General features: G+C 48.5%; 1 protein-coding gene across 3 annotated transcripts in view; it reads right to left on the reverse strand.

Annotated features, from left to right (window-relative positions):
* SETBP1 (SET binding protein 1) overlaps nt 1-14602 on the reverse strand; it is a 357622-nt gene extending 343020 nt beyond the window's left edge. For 2 of the 3 annotated variants that reach the window (XM_038543391.1, XM_038543393.1), the window contains exon 1: nt 14453-14602. The gene's annotated coding sequence lies outside the window, so the exon portion shown is untranslated. Of the gene's footprint in view, nt 1-13733; nt 13885-14452 lie in introns of those variants that run through there. The other variant, XM_038543392.1, reaches the window with a different exon arrangement.
* Between the last annotated feature and the right edge of the window lie 540 nt (nt 14603-15142).

The raw sequence follows: 15142 nt of genomic DNA on the forward strand, positions 1-15142 counted from the left end.
GCCACCCGTGCCAACATGTGAGCGTGAGCACACGCACACACCCGCACGCTCAACAGAGGAGGGAAGCCAAAGCAAGGTGAAAACCTTTTGCCTTGTCACATTCCAGAAGTCAGTGACTCCTCCGGAGGGGGCGGAGGGGCGGGTGCACAATGGACACTCTGTACTTGGCTCAGGCTCCTGGTCCAACTCCAAGTTAACCCTTTCGTGGCTGCCTGTAGGACCTGGGGGCGGGGGCTAGGAGTAATATAACTTGCTGAGGAAATAACTGCTCAGCAGGCCCCATGGAAATGGGGGCAAGAAGCAGGGTGGTGAGGTTGGCAATGAACCCTAGATGAGGAGTCCCAGAACTTGCCCTCTCCTCCTGCCTCTGCCATTCATGGTGACTGTCACACAGGCCACCGGGAGTCCCTTGCTCCATACTTACCTCAGCAATGAATGGAGCAAGGACTCTTCCAGACTCAAGACTCTAATTTTACACTGAAAAAGCCACGGACCTGTGGGGACACTCCAGATTAGACAGTGTGGACCTTTGGGATGATTTCTCCAAGGGACCAGGGGGAACCGGCTTGGCAAGATGTGTCTCATAACCTAAATGAGTCCCAAGGAATACATCCTCTGTACCCTCCAAATCTGCAAGATGGAAGAATTTTTCCTAATCCCGAAGTCTCAGGGAATTCTTACTAATCCCCGAGTTTGGCGGTGGAAGTGCAATTTCTTGAGCCCCACCTACTGAATCAGAGCTCCAGGAGTGGGGTCCAGCCTTCTGGCTTTCCCCAAAGCCCTCCAGATAATTCTGATAGGCTTAGGCTTTGCCTAATGTATGCGCCTACCCCTACCTCCTGCCTTGACCAGTGAGAACTACTAGTCTGTGTTTAAAGATATTCCTCCCTGACAGCAGCGTTCTGAGTCGCTGAAGAACACACGTAGGTGGCACTTGATTCATGCCTGCAATTCCAATGCCTAGCAGAGTGTCATAAGCACTCTCTCAGCCTCAATGTCTCATCAATAAGATGGAACAAATGTCTTCCGGACCTACCTTATTAGGTTACAGTTTTTATCTTTTTTTAATAAAATTGTTTTAAAAACAATAAAAAAGATAAAAAATATAGTTTTTACAAAAGTAAAAATACATGCACCCCATACAGTCTTAAAAGCAAACAATCACAAATATAGGAAGAATCCTCTGCCTCATTCCTGACCTTCCCCAATGCCCCAGAACTCTTTCCCTGCAGGCCCACCTCGGTTCTGTGCTCTGCGAATCCCCATGAGGCACTTCTTCCACCTTTACCTGTAAAAGCATAATCCTCAGTTCTGGACTTTTCCCCCTCAAAATTCTGAAGACTGTATTCTAACATTTGAAGTAACAGAAGTGAAAATGGAGGCCAGCCTGGTTTGTTTCCTTTGTAGGCAACTTGTTTTATGCTCTTAGAGTCAAAGATTATCCTTCCATTATGTTAGAGTTTTATTAATGACAAAATGAGTGTAGTGTAGGTGTCTTTCCTTCTATTTTTTCCATAACACACTGAACCTTTTGGATAGACAGAGGCAGGTTCTTTCTCATTTGGGAATATCCCCTTCAATCATTCCTTTAGATATTTTTTCTATTCAATGGTTCAGGCTTCTTTTTCAGTTTTTCCCTATAATCTTCACTTGAGAGCTCCCATCTCTGTCCTCCATTGCCCTCATTTTTTCTCTCGCTGTTTTTATTTTTTGATTTCACATTGTGGGAGAGCAAACCCTAAACTACCTTCCATAGTAGCAACTTAATTCTATTTTCCATAGATGTCTCACTCTGCTCTTCCACAGCTTATCTCTAGGCCCTCTTTTTCTATAGGATTCATCATCCTCCTTCCAGCTAACTGATGCCTTCTCCTCTGAGCCCCCTCTCTTCCCTGTTCCTTTGCTCCTAGCCCACAGGGGTCAAGCTTCTTCACATTGCCAACAGCTTCCTAAAATTCTTATTTTGCAGGTACAGTAACTAACTTTCATGATACTGTTCCTTTTACCTTACTTGGGTGTTTTTCCCTCCAAAGCCTCATGTTGGTTCTCTTTGCTCATGCTTCTCTGAGGAGAGTGTTGTACCAAGTTGTCATGACCTACACAGAAAGTGCGGGGCAGCTTTTGACTCTCCGTTCTGTCCACCTGGAAGGCAGTCAAACCCTCACCTCAGGCCACTGTGGTTATCAGTGATCCCATCATCTCAGATTCTCTGTGAACAGTAAGATCCCAACATCTCAGATTCTCTGTGCTACAGCCAGCCTCTAGGGGCTCCTGGGAGCCCATCCACTGTCTCTCTCTTCCCAGCTCCACAGGCAATGGGGTCAGGCTGGTAGCTTGAAAATCAGCTATGGTAGGAGTGTTTACACCACTGGAATCAGCAAACTCCACAGATCACAGCTTAAACACAAATCTGGAGAACGGAGTATAAGCATTTACTAGAACACCACTGACAGCAGACACCTACCTGCTACTGTTTTGCTAGACTCTGAGGACTTCTTCTGCCAGATTCTGTGAAACTCTAAAGAGCGGAAATCCCCACTATGCACCATGACACGTGCTCTTTGTGTGTCCCTCAGAGCAGACTCGAGGAGCCATCTCTGCCCAGAATTCAATGCCCTGCTTCCACTCCTCCCAAATCTCCCTCCTTCCCTCTTTTCCACTTGTTTCCTGAAAGCTACAGGCTTTGAAACTATGGAGAATGATGGTAGGGAGGAGACCATCTTCGGTTGTCTTCTTAAAGTTGCCCATACAGGAGACTGGATGACTGCCGATTTTTCTAATTGACAGAAATTAGGAGGTTCTGACCTTAGAAGGCAAATGGTGTAAAAGGATGGAGTGTAATCCTACCTAACTACGGATAGGGAAGCTAATGTATTTCAACCTAGGCTCACTGGCCTAACATTATAAGAATCCCTTCTCATATTCTTTTAAGAGATTGACAGTCTGACTTTAGTTTTGGGGGTGAAGGAATGTTCATATTTATGTCAGCTAAGGTATTTACATGGGGAGTCAGAGGAGGCCTTTCCCATTTGAGAGACTTAGCATTAGCCTGGGAACCTCCTCCTGCCTCCCTGAGTTAAGATCTTCATTACTCAGGCCCCAGTCAAACGGCACTTCCCTGAGCTTCACAACCAGATCAGGACTCCCTACATTGTGCCTTTAAAGCATTGAGCTTTTCTTCACTGGAATTTATTATATTTTATAAACATGTGTGCCACTGTTGGTTGCAGCTCTGCACCCTGTCTCCTCCCACACTAGACCATAAACCCCTGAGGGTAAAAGCTATGTCTGTTCGGCTCATCATGGAATCCCCAGAGCCTGGCACAGCCCCTGATCCATGGGGCGACACTCCAAATTATTCGCTGAGTAAATGTTGAATGAGAGACTGTGTCAGCGGCCACCAAAAGCCATTTGATTCAGGTGCCTGTGACTAGAGTGATGTGTCCCTGAAATCCTTCCTGCCACACAAACACCTAGAGTAAATGCTCCACAAACACTGATAAATTGATCAAGTGACAACCCTTCCCTGGCTCTGCACCGAGCTCTCCCTACAAACACACCATTGGTCCACAGCAAAGAATGAAAGTCAGACTCAGTGGCTTTTTTATACCATGTACCTGGATGGTACCTTCCTGATCATGATCACTGCCTCCAAGTAGCGTTCCCTGAGTGCTGCGCTCACCACATTCTCCAATGGTGTCTGCTGAGCAGTGGCTCCCTGACACCCCCTGATTTGCGTGGCTTCATGGGATTCCCTACCAATTCCTCCCGCTGTCCTTCCTCCTTTCTCTACATTGTCACCTCTAAGTCATCCTTCAGGATTTGGGTCAAGTTTCACATCCTTCATAAAGACCAGCTAAACCTTCCTCTTCCATTCCTTTTCCCTTATGTACACACACACACACACACACTCACTCACAGATGGTCTTGCTCTCACTCCCCTGGGCGTTCTGTTATCAAAGCATTCGGCAAACTGTATTATAATATTCTCTGTACTTATTTCTCCCTCCCTTCAGACCAGGAACCCCACAAGGGTAGGGGCTGGGCTTTGCACAGATCTCCCACACAGTTCAGAGTGCAAGGAGCACACACAGTAAGGATCCGACAGCGAGAGTCAAGCCATGTTTCCCCTTGAAAAGAAGAATGGAAGTAGCACCGATCTGATGTCATATGTTTAGTTTACTTAGCCTCTCTTTCCCACTTAGTAACCGTTCCTAGAAAATATGTTTACACTGCTCAAGTCTCATTTGGAAATTGGGTTATAATCCTACCTCAAGGGTTGTTTTGAGAAGTAATTGAAGATTAAATAAGATATTTATGAAAGAACATGCTGGGATCACCTTGGTGGACGCTCAAATTTTTTGGTAAATTTGATTTCCTCCTATGGTCTGTGTCATCTAAGCTAGTATTTGGCTAATTGCTGCCTCTCTTCACAGATCCCAAGGAAAGCCTGAGGGACAGGGGTTGGAGGCCAACCTCCCCAATCTCCCTATACAATGGGAAGCACATACAAATAGTTTAATTTGCACCTGCTAACCTGAGTGTTTGATGTTGTTTGAGTGTTGCTTTCTTCTTCTTCCCAGTTTGTCTTATAGAGGAAAATGACTGACTTCAGTCACAAATTACAGGCTCAATTCCCTGTTCTGCCAACTGGAGCCAGTGGCCTTGGGCACGTTCCTTTTTCTCCCTGGGACTCCCCAGCCTTATTTGTAGAACAAAGGGGTGCAATAAGGTAAACTCTGTGCCCTCCCTCCACCTCTGACATGCTCAGGTGCTAAGCCTCAAATCCTCAAAGGCTGGGCTGGTACTTTCCACCTCCTTCTAGATCCTGCTGGGTCTGCGGCTTGGTCTGCCTGAGCCTAATGCAAAACTAAGGATCGGTCCCTGTGTTCAGGGATCTCCAGGGTAGGGAGAGAAGCAGAATCAAACTGTGAGGCCTAAAGCCGCACATTATGCATTAACCAATATGTCTAGCTCTAGCTTCAAAAACAGTGCCTCCCCTGGGAACCAATAACACAACAGCATGAGACTGGGGGTCCCTGGGGAGACATCTCTAAAGCTCTGCTGGGCCAACTCCCAAGTTCGTAGGGCAAACTCTACCTCTGGCATATCACCTGTTGCCTATGTTTCTCCATGGAGTCAAGGAAAGTACGCACTTACTGCAAGTGAGGGGAGTAAATACAACCAAGGATCTCAACAGGCATTAGGAGTTTAATCGAAGCAGCATCCCTGCTCTACAGGCCTGTCCTCATTTTAAATAATAGCCAAGAGAGTAATAATTTGCTCAAGGGCCTACACTATTTCTACTAGATCCACAATCAAATTCAGGGTCTATGTGATTCCCAAGCTTGTACTCTAACTTTTACATGATAATGTCTCTAAAACACAAAGTGATGCTACCTTTTAATCAAGCACCCCTGGCAACTTCTACAGATGTGAGCTCCAAGACCAGTCTGCCACCCGACTTGCCATATCACTTCTAACCCTGGGCATCAGTTCTCTCACCTGCCCTCCTTGTCTTTTCACAGAACTGTGCAAGGACTACAGTAAATAACATATGCAGAATAGCACCCAGGCAGCTGAAAAATGGTAGACCTGTAAGAAGTAACTATGATCATAATAGTTCCTGTCCAAGCAGAATAGAGAGAACCACCTGGCAAAGAAAATGATCCTAAGTTTTTATACACATCTAGTATATAATGGGTGCTTTAAGTTTTTTATTTGATTTAACCCTGAGATGTGTCCATTTTAAAGATAAGAAAACTGAAGTTGACAATTTAAATCACTGAGATAGTGCTCTTTGACTCCAAATGTCATTTACTTTCCACTGACTCATAATGCCACCAGTCTTCAAATACCCAGTTAGTGGTCACTTAACCTCTGGTCCTCCACCATGCCATTTGTAAATTGGGGATTAAAGTGATAGACTTAGCTAAAGGCAAAGGGTATAAACTAAGCAATCCAACAAACAATAAATTACAAAGTCTTTCTCTCAAGGGCCTTGGATTTTGACCCCACTACCTGTTCACTCCTAATTCAAGTTTCTCAACTTCTCAACCATCTGATTATTCCACAATTGCTTTTCTCACTATCATTTGAATATAAAGTATAATCTGATACCTACATGTTTATGCATCTGCCACAGAGGGGATGCAAGGCCTACCAGAGCTAAACAAATTTTAGCCCCCTTTCCCTTCCTTAATGATAGTTCTCCTTGGACAATCTTGCACTGCCATTTAAATATTGCACTGTTATGACAACTTGTATGTCTTTTTCCAATTATACATTAAACTCCTGTTGATAAATATCAACAGTATCAGAGCATTTTTGTTCCCCAGAGTGGCTGATCCCATTCTGAATGCTTTGATATAGTTTATTTTTTATTCTAAAGATGCCTCTTTTGAACCCCAGACTGAAGAGTTGGTGGCTGACAAGACCAGTGGTGGATGGGACAGTCAGCTGTCAGGGTTCTCTCTTGTGTGGTATCTATGAACGTTCTCTGACTGACATGTCCTTCTCCTCCTCACATTTATTCCTCTTGCGTTCTGAAAACTGGTCACGGCTCCCATCTCAACATGCAGCCTTGGCCTTTTTCTCACAGGATCCCATTTCATCTGTCTTGCCACCTGACATTCCATAAAACCCTGGTCTCTGGGAAGTAGTCTTCTTTCTGCTTCTACATTCCCATGTTGAGTATCTTCTGCTGCTCTGAACCTACGCAAGAATGTCCCATTGTTCAGGACTCAGTCCCTGTCCCACCTACTCCCCCAAGATTCTGGCCTTCTCTGTGCTCCCACCACACTTCAGTTAGCCCTAGGTGACCATCCTCTGCTATTCCTCCACTGGTTCTCATGAGTTCTTACGAAGTCTCCCAGCAGACTGAGGGCAGATACAATTCTCCATTCCTCTCCATTCCCTTGGTAGCTTGCAGAACTTCCTCTTCTTCAATATTCAATCAGCATGCTCCTCGGTGAGTAAGAATTTCTGCTGAACTTTCACAGGGCCTCAGATCAAAGCCCAACCACTCCAACCCAAATCACAGAGGCTTCTGGCTTTGGACAAACTAGGCATCATCACTCCCTTTGACCTCAGAATGCACAAAAACCAGCTCACTGAGGACCCCACGAGTACAGGCATGGCTTCAGCCTTCATGTCCAACAGAATCACACAAAACAGTAACACCCAGACCCTCAGATCCAGGAAATCCAAGGAGCAGCCACAGCAGGGATTCCAGAAGCCTGCTTGGCACAGGAGGCAATAGTAAAGCCCAGACAAGGAATATACTTTAGATTTTCTAAGCTGTCTACACTATCTCCCTTGTCTCAGTGGAGCTATCTCACCAAAAGGGGCTAGCATTCAAAATAGATATAGAGAATCCATCCTTTTTTTCCTTCCACACTATTTTCTGTTGTATTCTTTAGGGTATTTCTTCACCCTAACTCACCATCTATCTCCTCCTCTCCCCATCCCGCCCTCTAAATCTGGCTCTCTGGTTCTAACTGGGGAGCTTCCTCTGACCCTATTTCCCTTTCTAGAACTTGTCCATTGTGGCAAGCACTCCACAAAGTGCACAACATCTCAGTGGGATTGGTTAGGTTGGTTGTTGGGATGCCATTAAATGGGTCTGAGGAGCTCTGAGCTTTGGCGGGGGGCGGTGAGGAAAGCTTCAAAATTCCTGGGACCCTTTTAGCTATACAATCACAGATTTTCAGAATGGTCCCCTCTTTCCACAGCGATCAGACTCTCTCAGTTCAAGACACTTCAGCCTAGGGAGTAGAAAGCCTAATGGGTGGCCATCATAGCCTAACGGGTGGCCAGCCCAGCCTGCAGCCTGCCTCTCAGGAGCCTTACCCCGGACCTGTCCCCGCCAAGAGCATTTCTCTGCTCCAGCTTCCTTTCCATCACAGCCAGGCTTGCTCAGTCATCGAGGAGCTGGGAAGCACTTGGACTAAAGTAACAAAGAAGATTGCGTGGTTAAGTGCCAAAATGAGTGTGGTGGACAAAAAATGCAACTGGAATTTTCAGAGAAAGTCAAGAGCTGGGTGCACTAGTGTGGCGATGGGGCTCTAGTAGGCACTTCATAAATAGTTGCTGATTGAATGAATGAGTGAATCGGTGACTGTTAGGACGTACATGTGGTAAAACATCATTACCTCTTAGGCTTGGAGGGAGACAGAGTGGGTGATTGCCCCTGAAAGATAGCCAAAAGTATAAAAAGCCATTAACATAAGTGGTTCTTATTCACTCAGTTTAAGAGGCGCGTGCACTGTGTTGCTTCACAGTACAGAGCTCTGGTACACCTTAAACAACATTTACTTTAATATTCTACCTCTGCATAAATTCTGTGATTCATTCATGCAACAGAAATCACTCCTAAGGAGGGGCACGGCTTTGTGGGGCCAACCTGGCCCCTTTCTTTAAGGACTCACAGCCTTGGGCGGTAGTGACAACAAACAGCAAAGCAGCATGAGCCGGTTGCCAGGCAAGTGCTTTAGACCTGAAGTGCTCTGGAGACCAGGGTGCAGAGCTGAGAGCTGGTCTGATGTCCTAAGAGGTAAAGGCTCTGGCTAAAAGGGACCAATTGGGGCACTTTCCAGAGAGAAGGTCCAGGTGCAGAGGTGGATACGTGTACAGAGGGCCCAGGGGGCAGCGAGGAAACCAGTCTGATGGGAGCAGAGGCCAGCAAGTGTTGTGTAAAATGAGGTTCACTGGAGAACACTGCCAGGTGCATGGTGTAGGCTGCTGGACAGGGCGAGCCAGGAATCATGGGAAAGAGAAAGAGGAGCAATCCAGAGGAGGCAGAGAGAAAACGGACTGTGAAGAACTTTCCTGATTCTAGACAACATACTAGGTTTGCTGGGACAGAAGCAATTCTGCTAGGAGTTCTTTTCTTAAGGGAGGCTAAACATTCTGCTCAGCCACTGGGGCTCCCTAAGGAGAACCTCCCTCTCACTTTCTCTCCCCCTTGCCCTGAGTCTCTGTGCATTTCCATGCCTTTCCTTTCCTTCTTTCCTAGCAAAGAGCATTTCCTGAGCCCCAATACATCTGTGAATCCAAACTGGATATTCTCTGAGACTTTGAGTCTTAGATACACATGGCATATACAGGGCATCTTATAATTCAACTGATTTCAAACAGATACATACACGTTTTTCTTATGAGTCAACTCAGGAGCAGAAAACAAGTATTCCCTGACTGTCTTGGAACACAAAGGCCCCTGTAGGCATTTCTGGTCACACCAGAGGGTTATTAATCTCCAGGCTATGGCGACAATAATCCTAGGCACCAGTTTCCAAGAGGCAGCATGGAAATCCTCTCAGAGTTCAATTACAGAAATTAGCTGGTATTATTTAATCCTCCCAACCCCTGTGAAGTAGGCAGGGTAAGCATCTTTATCCCTATTTTCCTGATTAGGTTACTGAGGCTCAAAGAGGTTAAACAACCTGCCAGGGGTCATTAAGCTGGGAGGTGGTGAAGACAGGATCCAAAGCAGATCTTGTCACTTCAGGTGTGATGCTGTTCACACTCCCACACAGCCTTCTGGTCCCAGGTGAGCCAGCACCTTGTGTCACTTGAGCAAGTCAGCCTGTCAGTTTCATCTTCTGAATGGGGAGACACTTCTTATCCCGCCTCCCGCCTGAGGAGCATCAAGGAGGCCAATCTGATATGAAGATATCTTGAAAAGAACAAAGAGCCATGCATATGAAAGGGAGTACTTTCAATGGGGTAAGTTGGGTCAGGGAAACATTTTTCCAAGTTCAAAGTTCTGAAATTCTTATCTGCTCACCATTCATCCTTATCCCTCCCCAGCACTTGGAAAGGTGGAAGCCTCAGCCTGCCTGGGGTCAGCTCAGCTGGCTTTGCCTACAGGGATTTCGCAAGGCTCTGCTGATCACAATCCATCATCAGGGCTGCCTGCTTCCTCAAAAGGTGTCCTGTGGATTTCAGGGCTGCTCTTGCTCTCCATCTGACCCTGGTATCATCTGCTCTGAACTGGACAGGAGGTCAACTGTGAGTTTCTAAGCCAAAGACCACTTAAAACAAAAAATTCCCTCAATCCTGGAGGGCACTCCCTAAGGATATAAGAAAACCAATTCTGAAAGGGACTCTGCTCTGACGGTTTCAGAAACTTTGAAAGACCTTTGAAAATTCCCGATGAGATCTCTAAGGCCCCAGTAACTTGCGTGCAATCCTTTGAGGTCACCCGTTCCCCCCAAACTTCACATTGCCCCAACTTGGAATGTCTAAGTGGACACGAGACTCTAGTCAAAGACTGTGAAAATGGAAATAAAAATCCAAAGTGAAACAAGACTGTAGGGTGGTATTCATGAGGCAGTACACTCTGAGGACACATTGGTGTTTATCTGCATTTATCAGGTGCTAGGGTTCCCAAAGTGTCTGCAATTTGATGAAGAGTTTGTGAAATACCAGGGCATCTGAAATAGGTCTGAAAGAAACTCAGACCTATGACAATATGTAGGATGGTGGTGTTCTTCACCTAATCCTGACTTAAACCATTTTAAGAAGCTCCCCAGGTTTCAAAACAGACCACAGAATGGGAGTGGACTTGGATGGCTTTGTCCTCTTCATCACAGGAACCCAAGGAACAAGCGCAGTGATGTGTGGCAAGGACTCTACGAGTCTTCCTCTTCTGCCCTGCTCCCCAACAAGAGCAGTCCTCTCCCCCCAAGACCTCTCCCACATAGAGGGGTCCCTGAGTAAACTCAATAACACCATCTCATTTTGTTAAGGCACTGCAACTCCTGACAATGCCTATGTGTTAATAATAATTTACCCCATTCTTCTGGCAGGAGCAGAACTGAAGCAACTTGAAATGCCATCAGCAAAAAATTATTTATTTCCCATTCCTGAGCAGCAGAGAAAACAAGGTTTCATTGGCTGGGTCTGCCTTCAATAGCTTTCTGGTTTCAATTAAAACTTCAAGTCTCCAAGGGAAAAACTGGCATTCTGGGAGGCTGAGGCCCAGCCAAGTTTCTGTTGTCTCTGCAAGAATCCAGAAAGGACGTCCCATCCAGCCACTCTCATCTACCTCCTTTTGCATATTATGGAGAAGCTCTGGAGCAGAGTTTGAAGTACAACTCAAAATAATGACTGGCTTGAAAGAACTCTCCTAGAGGTACATTTTTGTGCCAGAGAAGTATCGATTCAGCCCCTAATGGAATTGAAAGTCAAGATAACAGCAGAAACGGAATCAGGAATCCAGGGCAAATGTCTACCTATTTATTTCTTCTTCAGCAAACTCCTGCCTCCTGCCTCTCCCCACCTACCGTTTTCCACGGAATTCTACAAATATTCCAAAGCACTGTTTTCTCTTTCTGGCAGCCCTCCTTCAGGTCAGGTGATTTACAAAGCAACTTGCTGTAAATAGCATGAGTGCAGGAGCAGAAGCCCTCCTGGCATCAAAGAGGCTCCCCGGTTCACTCAGGGATACCCCTAGGATTCCCCAGCGTGAAGTCCAAAACTGGGCCTGCCAGCGGCGCCTTCCTATGTAACGTTATGATGTTAACATACAAAAGATCAGATTACACTCCTTGACTTGCCTAGCCCATTTATGAACATATAAGGCAGTTGATATTTTCTCCCAAGCCAGAAGTGGCCCCTTCCTACCGCACCGCTGCCTCTCAGCCACTCCCCCTAATGTTCACTACACGCTGTCCCCTCCCCCACCTCTAGTTTGTTTATTCCAGTGACACGTCTATTTGCCCTGCTCCGGGAGACAAGTCCAGTTTCCCTCCTCTGGCTCCCGACTGCATTCCCTCACCACCTCCTCCCCCAGCCCAGCTCAGGTTACTGAGAGTGGCGAGCAGCGCCCACAGCCCAGCTTTTGCACCAATCCAACTTCCCAAGACTAGCGATTTTTTCTCTTACTGGGGGAGGGGGCATAAGGGGCAAAGGCGCATTTTCGGAGTACCGGAGTACCTGGTCTCCTTCTCTGCTCAGGCTACCTTCCCTGCAGTTTGCAAATACTCTTATGTTGGACCATACCCTTCCGACCTGCCCTAACGCCCTTCTCTGGCAGCACAGCTGCATTAAGGACAGAGGAGAACACAACATCTTCAACTTCGCTCTGAAACCTTGGCCTCCCGTGTTAGGGCTGGAGATCAAGCCTCCCTCTGGGTGTCTCTGGATGGTGGAAGTCACTGAAAGGGGTGGGGGGGGGGGAGTGACCAGGAATTGTAAACTGGCTACATTTTAAAGTGCTACAAACTTTCTCCTCCCTCACACGCCCCTGACCAGTTTGGCCCCGCCTCCCCATCCCAGCCAGACAACATCTAACTGGGGTGAGCAAAGGAAACTCTCCCAGACGGTCCAGGTCTGGCCTCAGTGTTGCAGATGTGGCCTGCAAAGAACACCACCCTTCCTCTCCACGTTCCTCTTCTAGACTCCACTCCTGTCCCCACCTCCCAAGACACACACACACACACACACACACACACACACACACACACGATTTGCCAATGGAGATGAGCTTGAATGGGGCTAATGAGATTTACCTGTGTGAAAGGAGGGTAGGAGGTGGGTCCCCCCCCCACACACACACCGCAAGATAGTTTTAGTGACAGCTACTTTGTGAAACTAGTTTTTTTGTACGAATCGACAGGAAAAGAAGAAAAACAGGATAAAGAGCAGAGGAATGAAAAGGAAGAGAACAAAAAATAATGTAAGAAGAAAACAAGTAGTATTAGATTTCCTTAAAGACCACAGACTCCAGCCAAACTTTAGGGGGTGGGGGGAGGTGTGGATAGTGGAGGGTAGGAGGTGGGGGCTCGGAAGGAAACGTAGCTGTTGTAGAATTCGAGAATAAACCGCCCTTTTGGAAGAGTTTCTGAGGCGATAAAGAGACACACAAATTGGCCTTTTAGCATTAGACGCCAACCATGAGATTATCAGGACAGTTTATTTGAAGCGGAAACAAATCGGAAATCCTTCCCTCAACAGTCCTTTTAGATGGATATACACACCCTTAGAACCCACACAGACACACATAAAGAATAAATTCGGCATGGGGAGGGGGGACAGTAAGAACCCCCTCCCCACACACCCCCGGTACCTCTAGCCTCATCTTCTACTTCCAATTGCACAACTTTCCGATCTCCAAAGAAAATATTTCCAGTGGGATCCGATTTCAGAATTGTAAGCGCGTGGGTCACGGGAGGGAGGGGTGTTTGCAGCGTGTAGGGGAAGGGGACTGGAAGACAGCATTTAGGCAGTCACTTATTTTTTTAGAACCAGCATGCTCTACCGATCAGAAATTGCTATTACCCAGCAATGCTTCCATCACAAACAGACAACCAAAACAGCATCACCGTTATCACCATCTTGCTAAAGATCTGCCCGGTCCAGTTTACCTGACTCCGTCTCTGTGGAACTTCGCAGACAGTATTTTAGCCAAAGAGATAATGGTTTGAAAGACAAAAACAATAAATCGATACTGAAGGGCTCCCTTTCCGGAGTGATTTCCCACTGGAAACCACCGAACGGGGAAGCCTGCCGTTAATTCTCAAGCCCAGGGCTCGTCTAGAAACACACACAATGCGTGCTTTGAAAAAAAAAAAAAAAAAAAAAAAAAGGCAGTCGTCTGCTTTTAAGGGAATTCCTGTCTTTTCAGAGTCCCAAAACCGGAGAGAGCACGAGAGAGAGACTGAGATCCATTGATTAAGATTTTAAGAGAAAGACTAACACCGAGAGCCACAACACAAGCACACACCAACCTTGGCCGGCTGGACCACTTCTTCCCTGTTCTTCTTTCTATTAACGACACGTTAGATTCTGATACATCCCCCCACATACACACACACACCCCATCCAACTAGGATACAATGTAGCTCTCTAGCTCCACTTAACCTGCAAGTTACAAAGAGACCCCCCAAAATAATATCTCTATATATCCTGCCGCCTTCCCACCCCTTTCCCTGCCCCCTCCCCCTCCCGAGTCCACTCCACCGACGCCAAACCCGCCAGCCCCGGCAGCCGGCGGCTGGACCGAGGGAGGGTGCAGAAGGCGGGGGTGTGTGTGGGGGGGGGGGGGCCGGGTGGGGGGGGGGATCAGATTAGGCGAAACTCAATAAGCTCCCAGCCCTCCCGCCCGACGCTTCCACCATCGCCGCCACCAACGGGCCACTCCGAACGAGCCAGCATCGCTGCCCAGCCGCGGGCGGGCCGGAGTCGCGCCCATCCTCCGCAGCCTGGCGGGGACCGGCATCCCGCCCCCTCGGCCCCCGTCTCCCCCTTCCCGCCCGGTGCAAAGTCAGAGCCCCGGCGAGGCGAGGCGACGTTAACTTTTGCATACGGGGCGCACACGCACACGCACACACACACACACACGCACACGCACACACACCGCCCCCGGCCCCGGGCGTGCGGGGGCCCCCGCGGCGCGGCGGGAGGCTGGGCGCCGAGCTCCCGGGCCAAGGTCGCGGCGCGTGCTCACCATGTCCCGGCGGCTCCGGCTCCGCTGGCCCCGGCGCTCGCTCAGATCCCGGCTCCCGTCGCTCGCCCGAGCCCCCGAAGGTGCTGCTGCGGCAACTCCATGGCGATGAGCATCTGTCAAACGGCGAGCCGCGGGCGGGCCGCCCTCGCTCGGGGGGCGCCGGGGCCCCCGGGCGCGCGGAGGCGGCGGCGAGCGGCGGGCGCCCCGGCCGGCCCCGCGCTTCCCGCCCGGCGCGGCCGCCTCCGCCGCGCCACCGGTTTATGGAGAGAGATATCAAGGGGGAAAATGGCGTCTCCGGAGCCCGAGGAGTCCTGGAGTAATCACATTCACACACACACGCCCGCACGCACACACACTCGCACACACTCGCACACAGGCGCGCGGCGAGCCCGGCTAATTTTAGCAGGAGCCAAAAAAAAAATTATATATATATCTATCTCTCTCTCTCTCTCTCTCTCCCCGTCTCTCCGATCAATGCTATTTTTTTTCCCCCTTTTCTTCAAAGGATGGATTGGAGCTTTAAAAAACGTTGCCGGGTCTGGGCTCGCAGGAGGCGGCGCGCGGAGGGCGAGGGCGCTTTTGCTGAGCTGTGCAGTTGGGTCCGCGGCGCCCGGCGGCCCTGCCCGCCCCCGGGTCGCTAGTGCTGCCGCCGCCGCCGCCGCCGCCGCTCCATGGCCGCGCCCGCCCCGC

Source organism: Canis lupus, chromosome 7 (assembly GCF_011100685.1).
Source record: "Canis lupus familiaris isolate Mischka breed German Shepherd chromosome 7, alternate assembly UU_Cfam_GSD_1.0, whole genome shotgun sequence".
Classification (NCBI taxonomy): Eukaryota; Metazoa; Chordata; class Mammalia; order Carnivora; family Canidae; genus Canis; species Canis lupus.